Source organism: Ambystoma mexicanum, chromosome 13 (genome assembly GCF_040938575.1).
Source record: "Ambystoma mexicanum isolate Mex_15411 chromosome 13, UKY_AmexF1_1, whole genome shotgun sequence".
In the NCBI taxonomy this organism is placed as follows: domain Eukaryota; kingdom Metazoa; phylum Chordata; class Amphibia; order Caudata; family Ambystomatidae; genus Ambystoma; species Ambystoma mexicanum.
The window spans coordinates 161,539,008-161,558,511 of NC_090938.1; the positions used below are offsets into that span (position 1 = coordinate 161,539,008).

At 47.7% G+C, this 19,504-nt stretch overlaps 1 protein-coding gene across 1 annotated transcript in view; it reads right to left on the reverse strand.

Moving 5' to 3' along the window:
* INAVA (innate immunity activator) overlaps window positions 1-18,834 on the reverse strand; it is a 129,063-nt gene extending 110,229 nt beyond the window's left edge. Inside the window, exon 1 of the mRNA XM_069633532.1 lies at window positions 18,760-18,834. The gene's annotated coding sequence lies outside the window, so the exon portion shown is untranslated. The remainder of the gene's footprint in view (window positions 1-18,759) is intronic.
* Window positions 18,835-19,504: the final 670 nt, after the last annotated feature.

Below are 19,504 nucleotides of genomic sequence, written 5' to 3' on the forward strand. Positions count from 1 at the left end.
GGCCGTGGAATGGACTGCCGGCAGGCCGACCCTCCTAACGCCCACATTTTCCCTGGTTCTTCCTCATTTTACGAGTTCCGCCCCTTCCCTGCCCTCTGCGCAAGCCACGCCCACGCTCTGCGTGGTGTCTCATGCAAGGCACCACTCAGCCGCCTGCAGAGACGCGCAGAGCATGCACAAAGTTTCTGCAAGGTATGAAAAAGTGCTGCACAGTCCATTCCATGAGTCACCTAACGGAATTTCGCTCGTAGTTTGGCACACAAAGTTCCCATTAACGGCACAAATAATTCTGTGAATTATTTGGTGTCAATATTGCAGACTCTGTTGAGGTCCATAGGGTGAAGTTGAGGAATGATAGCGGTCTGCTGGGGTAGTAGGATGAAGCTTGAGACCCAGCGCAGTACACAGAGTGCAGATGCATGGGTGAGTGTAATGATTGACATAGCGTGCACTACTCCATGCCTGGCCAAACAGTGTTCAGAGAGAGTGGAGTCTAGCTGAAGTCAGTGAGCCTAGGTCATGTCAGTGAGGCTAACGTCTCGGGAGGATAGCTCAGGGGCACGTGCTCCCCTTGGAAGCAAGATGACACGGAGCAACACAGGTTCGCTCCCCGGGTCCGCGCTTAGAAACCTCTGGGTATTAAGCGCGTTATAAATAACCAATCATAATTAACCAATCATAGCGTCACCCATGATGATGCCGAGGGCATTCCAGGATTTAGGAAGTGGGGGTTACGGTGTCAGTGCATTGCGTGACCACAAATAGGGTGCATTTGTGGAATTGGATGGGAGTCACATTCCAGGCTTGGGGGATTGGAGGTGGGGCGCATCCGGTCCAGTATTTGGCTATAGAACGCCAGCTAAGGGCAAGGGACTAATCCAAAAGGGCTTTGCATTGATCCCGCCCGCAGGAGTCAAAACACAAGGGGACGTGGAGGGAAGTGGGCGGAAGGCGCTCGTGCAACAAAGGGAATTCTGTCCAGCAGCCCTCTCATCTACTCGTCACTTTAAAACGACCCTCCCACGCTCAAGCGCCTCCCCCCTCCCACCCCCCCCCCCCCCCCGCCCCCAAAAAAGTCAATAGGAGCAAACCAACAGTCCCCTATTAACAAACCACATGTCCCCGTGAGTTTAAGGGGGAGGGGATGACTGAATCGCTATTGGGTGCAACGTATAAAATCCCATTGGAAGTGGAATTTCCACAACAGTTTCACTCATCAAATATAGGCAAGCTGAATTTGATCAACCGAGCTGCCAAAGGACCACATTTAGTAGCCCCAAAACAGACGTTATAAGTTTTCCTAAGCTATGCGTGAGAAAGCCTTCCAGGCCAGTTTTTTACCTAGGAATTCTGGGCCTTGTAGTTTTCCAAAATGTGAAATGGGGGGAAAAAAACACCTGCCTGCGGTCTGCTTTATCGCACCCTGGCTGCTTCTTAGGGCGCCAGAAATAGTTATCTGACGAACACCCAAGTCCCATAACAGAACTGGGGCTGAAACATGTTGGCAATCCCTAAAAGATGCATTATTGATAATAATGGCCCAAGAAGAAATAGATGATATTGCTGAGGGATTATTAAAGTAACACTTCTTTGACAATTCAGAAATGCTCTCTCTTCTGTTGCCAATGTCATTGTAATGCGATTCCCGCACGTGTGGTTTGATATATTTGGCATGTTATTAATTTTGAAAAAAATGAAAAGTATCCCTAACATTAAGGAGTTTAAAAATAAACCTATATATTAACTTCTCACGTTTTCACTGCAAATATAGTCAGAAAAATTGCCCGATTGACTAGCCAAGCAAATTTGCTAGAAAAAATCAGCTCAAGTAGCTATTGTGCCAAATACATTCGTCCAGCACTATTACAGAACACTTATAATGTACATAACATGGGCATTCCCTCAGGCAGTGTCCTAGCCCACGTGGGCAGTAGTGCTAGCTGCGTTGCTCCAGCGAAGATTTGGAAGTCAGAGTAGATAGTTCAGTGGGTTGAGCGCTTGCTGCTGCAATCTGAGCATGATCTGCAGGTCGCAGGTTCGAATCCTGGCAAGGCCAACTCAGCCTTTCATCCTGCCGAGGTCGATAAATGAGTACCAATTTCGGTTCAGTGATATAGTATATAAATATGCGCTCTGTAAAGTGCTTTGGATTAAGGTGCTATATAAATAACACATCATTATTTTACTCCCTATTTTTTTAAAGTTGTGAGTAAAAATATAAGCCCGGTTTCCAATGGGTGTATTGTATTGGTGGGGGGACATTTCGTTTTAACCAGAAAACTGAAATGTTTTGTAACTTTTATTTATTTGCACCTAGTTATTCATGCACCTTAACATGTACATGTTTATGTCTTCCAATCAGGACCGGTATACTAGTAGTTTCCTCCTGTGGTATCACGTGCGCGAATGGTCCACACATATCCATGGAGCTTTGTAGGGGAAAGAAGGGGCGCAAGGGTCTGCGTGTGTCTGTTTCTTCGTTTTTTTGTTGGGGGTAAATCTACTCCCTGTTTTTATTTTCTGGGAGTATTTGCTTCTTTTTTTTTTTTAGGAAGTAAAAGTGGCAGATACCCTTATCTGTAGGGCTGGCTGGGTGATCAGATTATTGGAATATATGGGGCTGCTTTGCAAAAAAAAGTCCAAACGCGCTGCACCCCATCTTCATAACTGTGCCTAGTCTCGGTTAAGACTGCATCGCAAGTCGGTTCCTGATGCTGTGATGAGCACTTCATGCCACCCTCCCCCCACTGTCTGCTGCAGCATGCAGGGGCCCCGCTTGCCTCGCACAGACAGCTCAAGTGGCCCCATGTCCTGTTAATATGGTTTATCATTGGGTTTTCTAACACGCTCCACTGACGTTCTGCATGGTCATTTGGCGTCTGGCAGATCTAAAGTGACGGCCACTAGGTTTGGTTAGAGGGGTGAGAGTGAAAATGCAAGACATCTTTGCTGTTGAGTTGATGGTACAGTTCAGAGGTCCCCGTGTAGTGCAGCTTGCAGACGGTTAAGGTTATTAGGTATTTGAGTCTGCAGGGGAGTAGGGTGTGTACGTGAAGCTACGGTGCATTGGGAGAGAGAGTGTCCGGAGGGTGCTGCGTGTGTCCGTGCCACTAGACTGCATTGGCTTTGACCACTGCCCGGACGGGAGTAGAGTGTGTCCGTGCCGCTACGGTGCATTGGCTGGGACTGTGTTCGGAGGGGAGCTGCGTGTTTCCATGCTGCTAGGGTGCATTGGCTAGGACTGTGTCCAGAGGGAAGCTGCGCTTGCCCGAGGTGCTGCGGTGCATTGGCTGGGACTGTGTCCTGAGGGGAGCTGCGTGTGTCTGTAACGCTAGGGTGCATTGGCTGAGACTGTTTCTAGAGGAAAGATGCGTGTGTTCTAGCCACTAGGGTGCATTGTCTGGGACTGCGATTTGTACGTTGATTTGAGAGATGCAGTGGTCTGATGTCTAGTGAGGTGAGGGTGAACCAACCAATCAGGTGGCTCGAACAGCGGTAGCAAGAATACACAATCCGCACCCACTGTTGCAGCCACCCGCGGCCACACTGGTGGCGATTATTTTTTCTAACATGGGGAGGCAACAGGGAGTCTCCCCAAACCCCAAATCACCCGATTCCCCTTCCGCCCCACCCCAATTTAACTGCGAGACCGGAGCCTTGCGCCGCGCCGGTCCCTAATCTCTTCCCATCTGGCTGCCACCATTGAAATAGAAAAGGGACTATGCCCCTTTTCATATGACGTCGGCTGTTCTGGAACATGTTTTCCATGGTCGCTAGCATCCGAAAAGGGAACTAGTCCTTCATCCATTTCAATGGTGGTGGCCATTTTTTTGTACATCTTTTTTTTTGCCCGACGGGAGATGGGTCTCGCACTGAGCTCATCTACCGTCGGACTAAAAAAGAAAACTACCCACACCCTGGTAAATCCTGGGGTGCAAATAGCTTTTGACGCCCCAGCCGGAGCGTGAAAGCTATAATCTGACATCTGATGCAGGAACACATGCCAACATGACCCACCCCCCAGCTGGAGCGTGAAAGCTATAATCTGACATCTGATGCAGGAATACATGCCAACATGATGACCAATGTCATTGAGGAGACGATCACCAGTTCTACTTTTCCTTTGCATGCTGGTTCTTCTAGTTTTCTTAAAAAACAGAACTTCAAGTATCAAAATGCAAAGAAAAACCAGAACTGGATGAGCAGCACCCAAAAATACACGGGGCCCGTTGACAAATATGCATGGCAGGGCAACTTTACTTCTCGTCTGCAAGAAGACCCAAGGAATCCAAATGCTTAGTATCCTAGTGCCCTTTAAATCCAGGACACATCAGGGTGCAAGTCTCGCTCCTGTACACTCTTGCCCTTGAATATACCTGCAGGTCAAATTCCTGTGGCATAAAAAGAGTGCCTGTGATTGGATAATCTTCTGCCTCTCTGTTTACCTTCAGAAATATACTGAGCTGTACGGGGAACTGGATATCTTCGTCCGGCCTTGTCAAGAAGGGCTGGATGAGGTTCAGTCGCTTATCAATCTGTTGCTGATGTAAATTGTAATTGTTTATTTGTACAGAGTTTATACGCAAGTGAAGTGCTTCAAAGCGCTTCAAGGCGGGAATGGAGCAAGGGAATACAGTAGTCATTCTTCGGCCTTGAAGTTTCCAAACTATCTAACAAAAAAGTTACTAGCGTACTGGGCAGAACGTCATTTCCCCTAGTGCAAGTGCATGCAATGTATCAGGCGAAGCAAATTAGGCAGAAACATGGGGGGGGACAAGACAGAACTCACTAGGCTTAGTTAATTCAGGTAATGCAAGTGTAGAGATGGAAGAGCAGGGGGGGGACAAGTGCGCCCAGTCCAGCAGGGCCCTGGGTTTAAGTGCAGAGAGGTTTCCCCTCTCACTGGCTTAGTCCAGAGGCTCGGAGGCAAGTGCCAAGACTGGCGGTGGAGCCTGGGACCTGTGAGGCTCTGGAGGTGCACCAGGCGACCAGTCCGCAAAAGCTGAACAGAGTTAGGGGAGAGATGGGGAGTGAGGTTGGAGAGAAATAGGAGGTTAGAGAGGGAGAGAGAAAGAGGAAGTGCAAGGTCTTGAGGAGTTTCTGGAATTTAAGGAGCTCCGGCTCAAGGCATAGAGAAGCAGGGAGGCCACCTGCAGAGGATAAATATCTACCCCCAAATCTCTGCTTGGAAAAACAGCCTTACCGGTCCTTTAGGGGTGTAGAACTTTGAAACAGCCAGAAAATGGTATTAAGTCCTATACAAGAAAGCTACATATACCTACGTGACAACATTGTCCATTCCATTAGGTATGTGCGAGTCCAGTCCCGGTTTTAACTTCCCATTCTGGAAATTGTAGTCCTATAGTCCCCATTATAAAGCTGGACTACAAGACCCAGAATGCTAAGTTAAAACCAGGCCAGGACTACTGTATCGCAAATGGAATGGATAACGTCAGCATGTATGAATATACCTGCCCAATGACATACATGCCAGCATGCTGGTCCAGTCCTGGTATTAACTTTGTATTCTTGGACTTTCAGAAATTGATTTTGCATTATAAACCCAGGACTACAAGCCCCAGAATGCAAATTATAAACCAGGACTGAACTAGTATCCCCCGACATGTATGCGATGCCCTCTTTGAAATGTACCACTTTCTATTCGGCCTCTGTTGCGGCCATAGAATAGCGGGTCACAGCTTCCTAGGCCTGTGTGCCTACCAGCATATAGGCCCCCACTTTAACCCACGCCCTTTCTCGGGTGAAGTGAATCTAGGGGATGTGCCCCCAAGACTATACATCCCTTTCCCCAGAGACACTCTGGGACCCTGTTGTGTCGAGAGACGAAAGCCCCAGGACACTATCCAGAAGTATTTCTGTAATTAACTTTGCATGCTGGCCCGCCTCCCCCTCATCAACACTCGCCCAGTAAGAGTGCCACCCCAGTGTGATGGGCGAGGTGTCAGACCAGCCCCTCCCTATGCGGCGGCGGCGGCGGCTGCAGCTGGGGAACAAATGCGGATTTAACTTTCTTCCCCTGTCAGCAGTCCTCCCTCAGCACCCCGGGGGCTACCAAGATTGATCTGTGCGCTCTGGTGCTTAGAGGACGTCCGAGGGGTGGGGGCTGGGGCGCCTTCGGCCCCCACCGCCGGACAAAGGCCAAACAAAACCCTGCTCCGCAAACAAAAGGCCTGCAGACCACGGGGCCAGGTCCTGATGAGTTTCAATGGACACGAAATCAGTGGAGCTGAAAGCAACCGGTGTTCTGGCTGACTTCCCTCCACAGCTATTCACTAGCGGGAATATTTAACAAGCCGAGCGCCCCTCCCCCGCCCCGACACACACGCTTCCACTTATCCGTCTGTTAGCTTCTTGTCCTGCTGACATTCTGAAGGATCTGTTTATAAAATATGAATCAGCATTAAGCCTTAATACGCGCCATGAAGCGAGTGATGCTGCTTGTTTTGGCGCTGTAAAAATCAAACAACATGTAAAACATGAAAATTAACTTGCGTTCGTTGAGCGCGGCCGCTTTTGTGTTTGTACGATTATAAATAACACACGCTACTATTGAGGTAACCTATTAAACTAATTCCACCAACAGCAGAGCGACAAAAGTGGTAGATTTAAAGTTGATCAAGGAGTAAGTCCCCGCCAAATCCATTATTTCCTTTGAATTCTGGTTCTTGTAGTTTTGTTTTCCCCATTAAATACTACTCTCAATATGGGGAAGAAAAAATACAACTGGATTTCCTACTCAACAGTGACATGGGAGAGGGGTGGGAAGGTACTGCAATGGGATTCAAACAGCATGCAGACATGCCAACATGTCCCGTTCCAGTCAGGGGATGCTAGTCCAGTCCTTGTTTTGACTTGCATTCTGGGACATGTACCCCAGGGTTTATAATGTGTAAATCTACCCCAGGATCATGGGTAGATTTACAGACACTGGTGTCAAACTCGAGGTGGAACAGGAGCAGATCATTGTGTTAGGAGATTTCAACATTTGGTTCCAAGAAGAAAGTGCATCTTCTACCAGGTCATATCCAACAAAAGGGAAAAGAAGCAAGCATTCAGACACGCACACCTGGGACATTATTGTCTGTACGATGGGCAAAACAACTACAGTCCCATTAATACATGTACTAAGGAGCAACCACCCTGCGGCACCTATCATGATCGACACAATAACTCCTAACATCCAAACACACACCAGAGACAGGGAATCTCTCACTAGAAGAGACTGGAAAAAACTCTCAGGTTGGGCATCTTAGAAAACTTATGTAGGATCCCAAACCTAGCCTAGCAGCGCTGCATCTAAACCGACTCTACCAGCCCTGCATCTAATCCGAGTCCAGTAGCCCTGCATCCGAACCGAGCCCGGCCACCCAGCATCCAAAACGACCGCGGCCGGGCCTGCATCCAAACCGAACCCGGCAGGGCATGCATCCGAACCGAGCCTGGCAGGGCATGCATCTGAACCGAGCGCGGCAGGGCCTGCATCCGAACCGAGCGCTGCAGGGCCTGCATTCTACAGATCCCGGCAGGGCCTGCCATCTACAGAGCCCGGCAGGCCTGCATTCTACAGCACCAAGCCCACCAGCCCTGCATATGAACCAATCACGACAGCCCTGCATCCGAACCGAGCCCGCCAGCCCTGCATCCAAATAGAGCCCAGCCGCCTTACATCGAAACCAAGTCCAGCAGCCCTATCCAAACCGAGTCCAGCAGCCCTATCCAAACTGAGCCCAGCAGCCCTAACCAAACCGAGCCCAGCAGCCCTAACCAAACCGAGCCTAGCCGCCTTACATCCAAACTGAGCCCAGCAGCCCTATCCAAACCGAGCCTACCCGCCTTACATCCAAACTGAGCCCAGCAGCCCTATCCAAACTGAGCCCAGCAGCCCTACATCTAGCTGCGGTTTTGTTCAACTACTCTGCATCTTTTCGACAGGGTTAGGGCCGTAGGCCTGTAGTCTGAATCTGTCTACTGTTCTGTGCCAGTAACCCGCATCCCTTCCCACTGGTGGAGTGATGTAGGCTTGCATTTTGATTCTCGCTGCCGCCTGGTGCCATTACCCAGCATCTTGTCCCACAGGGATTGTAGTGTAGGCTTGCATTTCGAAGCCTACAGTGACTCTGGTCCATGTAGCACTCCATCTCAATTGAACATAGCCGTATCCCACCCAGGGCACGGCCACTCGCCCGCATACATCTGCAGCAATTCACTACTCGAGTTCATAACGCACATTACCTCTGCCATTAGAATGCAGCTGAGTCACGCCAAAAAAAATTCGGACCAGTTGGGCCCATAATCAGTGTCATTGACTCACCTGCTATCTTGACAGTCTATCACAGCACCCATCCACTAGCCAGATCTCAATGGGTCGCTAGCACGGGCTTAGCCACCCCTCCCTACATTTGTGCTGGATCAATTGCACACACGCATTCTAAACACCCTCCTTCAATTCTCATACCTTTTCAGCATTTGACAGAGTGATCCACCATCACTAATCAAAAGGCTCGAGATCACCAATCAAAAGGCTTGAGCAAGCAGTGCTGGGTGGCAGAGAAATATGAAAGCTGTCCTCATTCTCTACAACAAACAACGGTCTCCACTGGTTAGAAAATAATTAATTCAGTCAGTCAAAACTTAAAATGTTGTGTGTATCTTTTATGATATCACAATGACTCTGAAGAAAGCCAAAACCACATTTTTGGAAGCCATCAAGAATAGTTCTACCGTAAACTGAGTGTATTTATTCAGTTTCCAAATTTCCAAATTAATGAGTAAATAAAATTATAATAGACTTTATAACAACAGATATTTGTTTTACATAATGAAGCATATATTTGAAAAACTACACACAAAAAAAAGGGAATAGAAAAAAATGTGCCGAAACAATTTAGCAAAATCACATAAACAAGTGAAACACAAGTTGTATAAAATGAAAGAGAAAATGTATGGAAGCAACAAATAATTTGCATGAAAGAAAGAAATCAGGACTTTCTAAACATTGCATTTAAACAAATGATTTGCATAAAAGAAAGAAGTCAGGACTTTCTAACCGTTGAATTTCTTGGTTTAGCTAATCAGTCCTGAAGCAGGTCTGCTCATTCTCTACAAAACCAAACAGAAAGCCCATGGCTCCCTCCCTACAGATCTAACAAACACAAGATAACCTGTAGGAGCAGTGCAAGAATCAAGCTGATCACCTGTGCTCCTCCACACATGCCTGTCCTCCTTCACGGACTCATCAAGCTTTGCAGCCTACAACACCTAAAGCATCATCCCCAAAGCCTAGAAAGACACCGACATTGACCTTACAAGATGCCCAGCACAATACGCAAGTTTATCGCCGTATATATGGTCGTCTGGAACGGCCATGGGTGATATTTTTGGGGGGATCATTTTGGGGGTTTTGGGAGCAGGGGTTGTCCCGCTCCTTTAAAAATAATTTGGGGGTGTCCCCTGCATGTTCCATGCCTCTATTTCGCCGCAAAAATATGGCGATATTTTTGCGGGTATATTAACACATGGCACCACAAGGATGACCAGAAGCAATCTGAAACTCTCCCCAGACAAGGTTTGATATGCTACTGACACACCTCACACAACAATGCAGTGGCACTTGCTGGGGAACATCACAAGAGGTGAAGAAGTTAGGAATTCCGATGCACAATAGACTACCCCAGGAACCAGACGTCGGCATTGTGTTCAAGAAGTGTTTTTGCAATAAAGCTCTATCATGTCGGTAATGCCCTTCCACGCTTCCCCACATAGAACCCTCGCTGTCTTCGCACCTCGATAATGTTGACGACATATACTGTAGCATTCTGGGCCGTCTGCTAAAAAAAAACGACAATGCATCAAGAACACATCCTCAAGACTGCGGCTGAGACGACAGCCCACATCACACCGGCACTAAGAATGCTCCACTGGCTACCGAGCAAGGAAAGAGTAGACTTCAAAGCGCTTTGCAGGATTCACCAGGCACTTCAAGGCAGTGGGGTGGAATTCCTCAGAAGGAAAATCATCCCATGATAAATTTGAACAGTATTTAATGTGATTTATAGTATGCATTGTTTTCTTTTTAAGAGTATTTATCCACTTTGCAGAGAATGTTTACATTTGTGTCTAAGGTTAGGAAATAAAACCAATCACACAAAAAAACAATCACAACATTTTTTTTAAAATCATTGCATACTACCCAGAGAGGTCTTGAAGATCAGACAGCGATATCCTAAGATTCCTGAGATCTGTCACGTGGTGCAACGTTACAGCCAAATTTCACTTCCAAAGAGCCGGAAAACACTGAAGACTTGGCCGATCAAGAAATCATAACTAACCAATACCCCACAACACATATCGAAATAACTCCAGGAGGGAAGGGCACTGGACCTCCAAGATAAAGAGCCACATTACTGCAGACAAGGTGCACCCAGGTTAGCTCAAGTCCTGATCTTGCAACGAGTCAACCACTGTGATGACACCCAAGTATCACCCTTGGGAGAATATACATGCCACCCTGCTCGCTCCGGGTGGCAGCTTGGGGCTCCTAGGCAGCTGAAACGCGGGCAACAAAGTTGCATGCCACCAACATCCAGGGCTCGAAATTAAGATTGGATAAACAGGAGCTAAAAGCAGTTCTTGGGTATCCAGCATTAACCAGTGACCAGGAGCGACCACTGGGGAACGAGAAGTGAGTGCATAGCGTTCTGTAAATTTAACTTCCACACAAGGTGCAAACATACCATGTTGTCCTTTATTTATGACTCCTTATGCTTTAAATGTCATATAGATGTGTCCTAATGTTTATTTATAAAGTGTCCCAAATGCAATTTACATAGCTGCGTTCAGCCCTACAAATATGGTGTGTATCAGCCATGTTCAGTTCCTAAAAATAGGAAAATACTGCCAAAAAATAAAAATAGGCAGTAAAAATACTCCCAATAAATAATAGGAACCAGACAGAACCTTGCGCCTTCTTTCAACCTCACAGCTCCATGGATATGGTTGGACCAGTAGTGCAGGAAGAAAATACTATTATTACTGCCCTGACTCATGAAGTAAACATGTATCTTTTAAGGTGCAAAGGAATAATTATTACAAAAATATTTCCATTTTCCAGTTGAAACATATATTACTCACTTTTACAATACTCCCATTGGGAACTGAACTTACATTTTTACTCCCCCAAAAAATAATTTTACTGCCAACTTTAAAAAATAGTCAGTCAAATACTCACACTTCAAAAACGTATCTGGAGCAGAGGGCGTGTTTGTTTGTTTGGCATCAGCTGAGCCTGTGGAGCCAGAAGTAGGTCCTGGTAGCTGTTGGTGTCAAGCGAACCAGGCTCTTCTAGGCAACAAGCAGGAGCTAAAAAGCACCCAGCTGCCCTCGATTTCGAACCCTGTATCTGTACTGCACATTAATGAGCCACCATTATTGCAGCACACACGCGGATGCTGGCCACAGCGCCTAGACCACTTGCTAAGTGATAAGAGGTGGGAGGTCCTTTTCTAACTTTCTTGGGACATGGATATTTGCCCACCACTGGAGGTCCCCACTGTTATCTGCTCAGAGGTAATCTCCACTGCTGTTTTACACCACTGAGGTTTCACCACAGGGGCAGGGAGTGCTTTCTACACCTGGATGCCCAGTGCTTTTATTATGCTCCATTGTGGTGACTGAATCCCTGGGCTTCCTACTGCAGGGCTCTTCCCACTATTATTTCACTTCACTCTGCTGCAGTTTTGGACGCAGTTACTCCGCCGCTGTCCTCTACTATGTAGCATAATTTGAATTAGCGCTCAGATGCTCCACTGTTGTTTGTGATAGGATTGTCCTCTCATATGCCCCCCCAACCATTGTCTGCTATGGCGTACTCCCCACTGCGACTTTACTCCTGCCCGGTTTCCACCTGAGGGTGCCCCCATGAGTGTATTCAGGCTTTATTTTACTCCACTTTCACCTATTTATTTATTTATTTTTTAAATGTATAAGCACACAACAGCCCAGGGGCATTGTGGCTCTGTTATAAGAAGGCACCTTAGTAACATTGCACATACAGATGTGCTACGATGTGTTACATATGTAGATTACATACAGTTGGGTATTAGATCAGATGGCATTTTTCAAAGGTATAGTGTGCATAGCTAACAGTTCTAGAAGCTCAGACAAATACCAGTGTTTTGATAGCTTTACGGAAAACTAGGTGAGAGGTTTCCGATCACAGGTGGGGTGGGAGGGAGTTTCATTGAATGGCAGCGATGAAAGGGAAGCTGGAGCCCCCCTAGCTCCACTGCTATCTCCTCCAAGGTTTACCACAATGTTATTTCACTCCACTGTGACTTGAGCTCCACTGATGTCTCTCCTCCTGGATGCCTTCTCAATTGTTTGCTCCACTGTGGTTTAGCCCCAGGTGCTGTGTGCTTTCTGTTGCCCTCTCGAGGGTGGCTCCAGGATTCGTGGCACATTGACACGGCCCCAGGTGCACGCGCCATCAGGACATCAGCATGGAAAAACGCTGTATAATATTCTCCAATTATCCATACTTTGCTTTCGGCCCTTTTGTGCTGGGCAGCCATATCTTTCATTCAGCCCAATTGTGTAAGGTACACAGATGGAACACAGGATAGAGACATTGTTGTTTGTACAGTTAACCCATTTCTCCCCTCGCACACCGTACGTTCGTAACTTAGCGGAAGGCACGTGCTCATTCCACACACCCTGCACTCACATATAACACAAACACTACTCCACAACAACTCTGCCATAAGAACGAAGCTACCTTTAACGACAAAGATTCAAATGGTAGCTTCCTACATAATTCTCTGTCTCCTTAAACACAATTCCACCCTGTTTAGTTCACAGAGTACCTAGGCCGCGCCCATCCACATGCCATTCAGACATGAGTGACTAGCAGGCTCCCCCCGCCCCATCACATAACTTTAATGGCTGCAATGCACACACGCATAATAGCACCTCCCAATTTTCCCAAATTTGGACTTTGGTCCCTCCGAGGGCATTCGACCAACAGCACGTTGGGACCATAATTATGGTGAAAGGTGCCGTACAAATGACAAAATGAAAGAAATGCCTTAAGGGGTCTTCACGGCTTGCAGGCAGCTACACGCTCACCTTGGGAATCAGACGATGCCGTGCAACATGGACCTGATCCCCGGTGTGGTGTTTATAAGCTGGAAAGCTCCAATTCTACTTTCCGCCTCTTAATACGCATACCCACTAAGCCAGCCACACTTTGCAACTGAGCACCCAGTCCCCACCCACAACAAAGCACACACCCCTCCCCCCTCAACAACTTTCCTAACACAGACCCAACCAATACACAGGCTCTGAAGGATATCTGCGTGCACTGTGCGACTATATGAAAACACCAATAAACTCATTTGTGACACCTTTGGACTGAAAACGAGTGATGGGTGTGTTTTCTAATGTCCACATAGATTGTATGACTGCATGAATGATGAGTGGGCCATTTCAGTTAACAAGGAACATTTGACACAGCACCCCCTAGTAGCCATCCCTGGAATTCCACCTCCACTTCACAGCCACAGAGGAAAGCACAATGGGTAGGCATCATTCCAAGAAATGCTTGCATTTTTCCTCCTTGTAAGGGGAAATGTTGCTGCCTTGAATTAAGCATATCATAATTGAATAATGAAGAATTGGTTTAGTGCATTCCTGCAAACACGAATTCCTACAAGGCTCGCCCAGGTGTGACGAGGTGATGATTCAAAAAAGTTCGATTGTAAGCCTTTTTCTGATAGCAAGGTTTTAGGTGTCAGTTACACTGCAGCTCTCGGGAGGATAGCTCAGGGGGTGTGCAGTGAAAAAGTCAAAAACATTATGTCGAAAGTCATAGGGCCTCATTATACGGATGGCGGTAACCATGGCTCTAGTAGCGCCTTGGTTGCCGCCGGAGTCCGGCATGGTGAATGGCGGATTTACTGCCCCATTCCAAGGTTGGCGGGGGTGGTAATTCCCCATTCACCATGGCCCTTCCCCATTCCCATTTGAGCCCCCATAGGGCTCAATGGGAATGGGGAAGGAGCAAATAACGTACCACAATTAGCGGTACCGTTATTTGCTCTGAAGTCCCTCAGCGGGTCCCTTCCTTAACGTGTGGTCTGACCACACATTAAGGACAGGTCCCACTGAGGAACCTCGTAGTAGGGCGGTAAGGGATTACCGGCACCAGTGCCCTTACCGGTGCCGGTAATCCCTTACCGACATCCGTGTAATGAGGCCCATAATGTCGAAAAAACATGTTTCCATTTTTTTTATTTACTTTTTTTTTGGGTTCCACAAGTAAAAAAAAGGGGGTAAAACAAAAAGAAATACAAAAAAGGGGGTTGTGGGGAACCCCCGCATTGCGAACAAAAAACAAACAAAAATAGAAATTTTTCTTTTGACTTTTCTTTTCTCGACATTATGACTTTCGACATAATGTCATTCGAAATTATCACTATAAACCAGCTCAGGGGCAACGTGCTCACCTCGGAAGCAAGACGACACAGACCAACACAGGTCCCAATCCCCAGGTGCGCGCTTAGAAACCCCTGGGCATTAAGTGCGTTATAAATAACCAATCATATCATATGATTAACTAAAACTCTGTATCTGAGGTTTTTCACCATAACTACCAGAGATGGGCACAGTGCCACTGTCCTAGTTTGCAGAGACATTCTAGCATCCTTGGCAGGCCGATGGGAGTAGGACCAACCTACAACTCCTGCTGATTTGACAAAGCATGACTTCTTTTTTAGCAATGAGAGAGGCCAAAACTTTTGGCCAATTACATTGGCTGACATGATTTGGTTGCCCCTGATTGGCCAGAAGGCAGGTTGCTTCCACCAACACCCTGTAGGCATTGGGCTGGCACTTCGGGCAGGACTGCTCTTGTGGGCGGGATCAGATTCGTATGAAAATGGATATTCTGCTCTGGCTTGGCGCAGAGAGCTAAAAGAAAGGGAGGCCCTCCTGAGTTGGTTTCAGCCACAGAAGAAGCTGTTTGGCTATAGCCCATCCTCAGATGATTTGGTTACTATAAAGGTGTGACCTTCGCCCCACAAAACAACACAGAGTTCTTGTATAGTGGCATAGCGGAACCCACAAGTCTTCTGCCTCATTTCCACCTACTGCCAGTGCTGGAAATTGAAAATGGACCCTGGGAACAGACCTTCCCTGGGGAGGGGGAAACTGGAGCTCCAGGGTAGGGCTAGTTGTGGAGTAACAGCTGGCGAGTGAAAGGCGTGTAAGACGTGTAACAACCAGAGGGATAAACTAACACTCTGTCTTTATAAACACGACTTGAAACATGCACGAATCACATAATAGTTTTCCTCGTCAACACATAAATTGTTAAGGTAACATGGTGGGCGAAACCAATGTTTGTAGCTTTACTTCCTCCATTCACGAATCCAACATCTATCAGCATGCAATGCAGCGTGCACCTAAAGAAGTCTCCCTTGGCGTTTACGATTGTCTGTCAAGACTAAAGACAACACAGTGACAAAAAATGAACGGCGAGGTCACCTGTGTGCAGTCATTGTGACACACATCACTCAGCTTTTTGCGCTCCATTCCTTTTTCATCACCGAACATGTGCAGCTCCCAAGGGACACACTATCAACAACACCCAGTGTCACAGTGCCTGCAGCCCTCTAAAACTATAATGCAAAGCAAAAGAAACCCGAGGCAGAGCTCTTCTGAATTCCCAAGTCAGTCTCTTATTCTTGGGAACAGCTCACCACAGAGGTTGCAGAGCAATTGTGGTATGGAGGGAGCATTTGGATTCCCGGCATTCCTAGGTGCGAGGAGGGCATTTTTGCCAGATTCCAGACCCCGGAATATGTGACCCGCTTTACGCACTGAGAATCTTTTCACCTGTCCCCTTTCAGAGCTGCAAGCCTCATAGAAGACAGTTCATTGACAGCCTGGTTGCATGACTAAAAAGCGGTCCCGGGAGGATAGCTCAGGCAAAACGACACAGAGCACCACAGGTTCGATCCCCGGGTCCGCGCTTAGAAACCTCTGGGTATTAAGTGTGTTATAACCTATCACATAATATCCCACTGTTAGAAACCACGTGCCTGCCATGGCTGTAATTGACATAAAGGTGGCACGAGCGGCTCACGTGGTTTTGTGTCCCGCACCCTTTTTATTCAAGAGAAAGGACGTGGAGATCTCAGAGCCTCTTGGTGAAGGCTCCTCTCTGGCTCTTAGAAGGTTGTCCAACCAGAGTCCAAATTGTGGAGTTCCACTTCTCCTTCGGAGGAGCGCAACGCCCCCTCTCCACCTCCTGAAGAGACCTTACCACAACCCAAAGCTTTTGCATTCTGTGATGCTTAGTTTTGCGTTTCCCTTTTTAAAGTCAGTAATAACCCACTGCTGGATGACTGACTCGCGCGCGTCATGGGAAAGAAAACTCGCGAGATGGGCCATAGGATCGGCCCTGAGAGCTGAGAAAATAGGACCTGAAATTAATCAAGAAGAAGCCGGACACATTACTGGGGCGGAGCGTCTGTGGGTACAGCTTCTGAGAACAAAACGCCTCTGTCCACACAGCGCCAAGTGAGGGGACAGGAAAGTGAAAGAGTAAAAGCGCAATCCCAGTGAACAGCTGGATGGCCTGAGGTGGGGAGTCGACACGGGTGCCCATAAACAGGCTGCGAACAGAGCCGTGTGTCAGAAATACCTGTGTATTGTTGAGTGTCCCTTTAAATGGGTCATAAGGTGGGGGTGGGGTGAGCGTGCACACAGCACATGGCGACGAAGAGCTGCGCATGTTGGGTGGGGAGCGGCGGGGGGATTTTGAGAAAAGATTTGAAGATGGTGATGGGAGGGGCTGGAGGCTGGTGCGTAGGGCAAGGGTCAGGGTGCAGCCTAGGGTGTCCGGGGGCAGTGTGGAGGTTAATCAGGAGATTAGGGGAGGGGGGTGCACAGAGCAGGACCCTGTCGCTAGTTTGCATGGCTAATGTTTCCGCTCTCTCAAAGCTTGGTATGGGAAAAGCACTGGCTCTGGACACTGAGGGAACACCTGCTCCAGAGCTCAGCATATCTATCCATACAATTATTGTTTAACAGACGCCGTCATGAACATGAAAATGATGTTATTTATATCGCGCTTATGCCTAAGCACCTTACATAGAACATATATACATACAATATCACCCAACCAGAGTTGGTACTCATTTATCAAACTCGTAGGATGAAAGTCTGAGTTGGTGGCCTTGCCGGAATTCAAACTGCATATCACACTCAGATTGCAGCAGTGCTCAACCCGCTGAGCTACTGTGCCAGCTAACCAGCCTATCGGGTTTCAAAAGCCTAACTACAGGTTCCCATCATGAAAAGCACTGCACGGTCAACAGACAGGACTGGATAACGATGACTCTAACGGCATTGGCAAGATGTGAAGGACTTTGACGAATCTAACTTGATGGTACTCATTTTGTCAACCTTGTAGGATGAAAACACAACAGCACCACTTTCTTTGATTCAATCCAGAAGCACGTCATATAACTGGCCCTTATATGGATGCCACATATGACATGAGGGCACTCGGAAATGCCTGAACTTTTCACTACAGCGCTTCATCAGGCTGCTCAACCTACATCTAAGCACTCCCTACATTTACAATTTGGGGAATTCTGCCACAGAGGTGCGGATCTCACGCACATAACAGATAGTGGTGTATTTGCCCAGGATCACACAGCGTGGTCAAGTGAGGCCTGGGAACCTCTGCTGCTGGTGTACGTATGTCAGTTTCTTCAGTAGCGCCTTCAGGCCGTTTCAAAGCGCCATTAGGGGCGGTGGAAGAGATGAGAGGAAAAAGACAGGGTTAGTTACTAACTCGCGATTCTCTTCTCACTGGCCTGCAACGGAGAGCTGACGTCTACCCAAACTCGAGCGAGTCTCACTCTTGGGTGATCAGTCGTCTAAATGTGGGTGTAGGAAGCAGATGGCCAGCATAAGCACCTATACGCATCAAGATAAAGTGCATAAGCACCGCAGAAAGACGCCTTGCAATGATGTATATCGAACGTAAAACACTTGAGGGTTGGGGACATCCGATGTAGGAAGCGGCCCATAGAATTGAATTAGTGCCGCAATAAACAATACATATAATTTTGTTACTTTTTTTAAAACTGCCCAAATACCAACGTTTCCCTAAAACATGCAGACATTGGCAAACGAAATGATAATAACTTGGGCTCTGTCAGCTCAATTTAATAAAGCGCATTTTAACTACCAACGGGTGAAAGGCTGAGCCGACCTCACAGGGACTCCTCCAGCATGGGAACCAGGGAATATTCATGGTAGCATGTGAAAGACCTCGGCTTGGACTCAATTTTGCACACACGCCGCAGTATGGCTTCTGTTTTGCTAATTTCTTCCTTTCACTTCAGGTCCCCTTCCTTTGCCTAGTTTCTAGATCCCCTTTGCACCCATTTATGTGACTTTTCTTTCTTAGATGCCTTGTTTTATTCTCCTGTCCTCTACTTCTCCAATGTGGGCTTTTGTGTCCTAATTCGCCTTAACAACTTTCTTTTCTTATGTGCATTTTTAAGTCCTTCACTTTCGTTATTGTTTTCCGCTTTTTTAACATTTTGTTTCCTTCTTACACTCTTTACTTTAACTTTCTCTGGTTACCTTTTTTCTCCTCTTATCTTTCTCCAATTCTTTCCTTAATGTCTCCTCTTTCACCCTGGACTGCTTTCATTCGCTTACCTTATTTATATCTGTCCTCCTTCCCCAGTTCCCCGTCAGCCGGTCCCTCGCTCCGGCGCGTAAAGCCTGCGCGGCTCCCTAAGCCGAGGTTGCACAGAGCAAACCTTGCCCGCTGCAAGTAGGCCTGGAACTCCAGGGACTTCTGTCCGTGGACTGTACCAATCGCCACTCAAAGGAGGGGGCGCTCTCTGCCGGAAATAATAACACACAACAACAAAAACACGGGGCTTTGTACCCCGGCGGTTGGTGGTGTTATAGAAACTCCCCGGCAAGTGCCATGATTCTCGCCCCCCCTCAGAGATGTGAAGTGTCTGGGCCACAGGGTGCTAGACCAGGCCGCATCACCCCTAAAGCGCCCGGAATCCCGCTGCCCTGGCCTCAGGAGAGAGTTTCTCTTGAGGCAGGACAATGGCTGCCCCCCCTGAGCCCTATTCTCCCCCAGGCACAGGGTTGAAAGTGTGAAAGAAAGGGACGAGGGAGGCGAGCAGTAAACTTTTTGTTCCTTCTCCTTTCAGCGCCCCAATAGAAGCGTGTGAGGCAGCTGGCCATTGAAGAGCAGGTCCGGTGATAGATGGACGCCGCCTGCCATGCCTGCCCCAACGCAACCCACGGGGCCGAACCTCTAAAAGTGGGACAGAGGGGGGATGAAGGCAGAGGGAGGATGAGGGTGACAACAAAATAGATTTAAAAAATACATAGCTGTGTGGAACTAGGGATACCAAACTCAACAGGGGCAGGGGCGGCA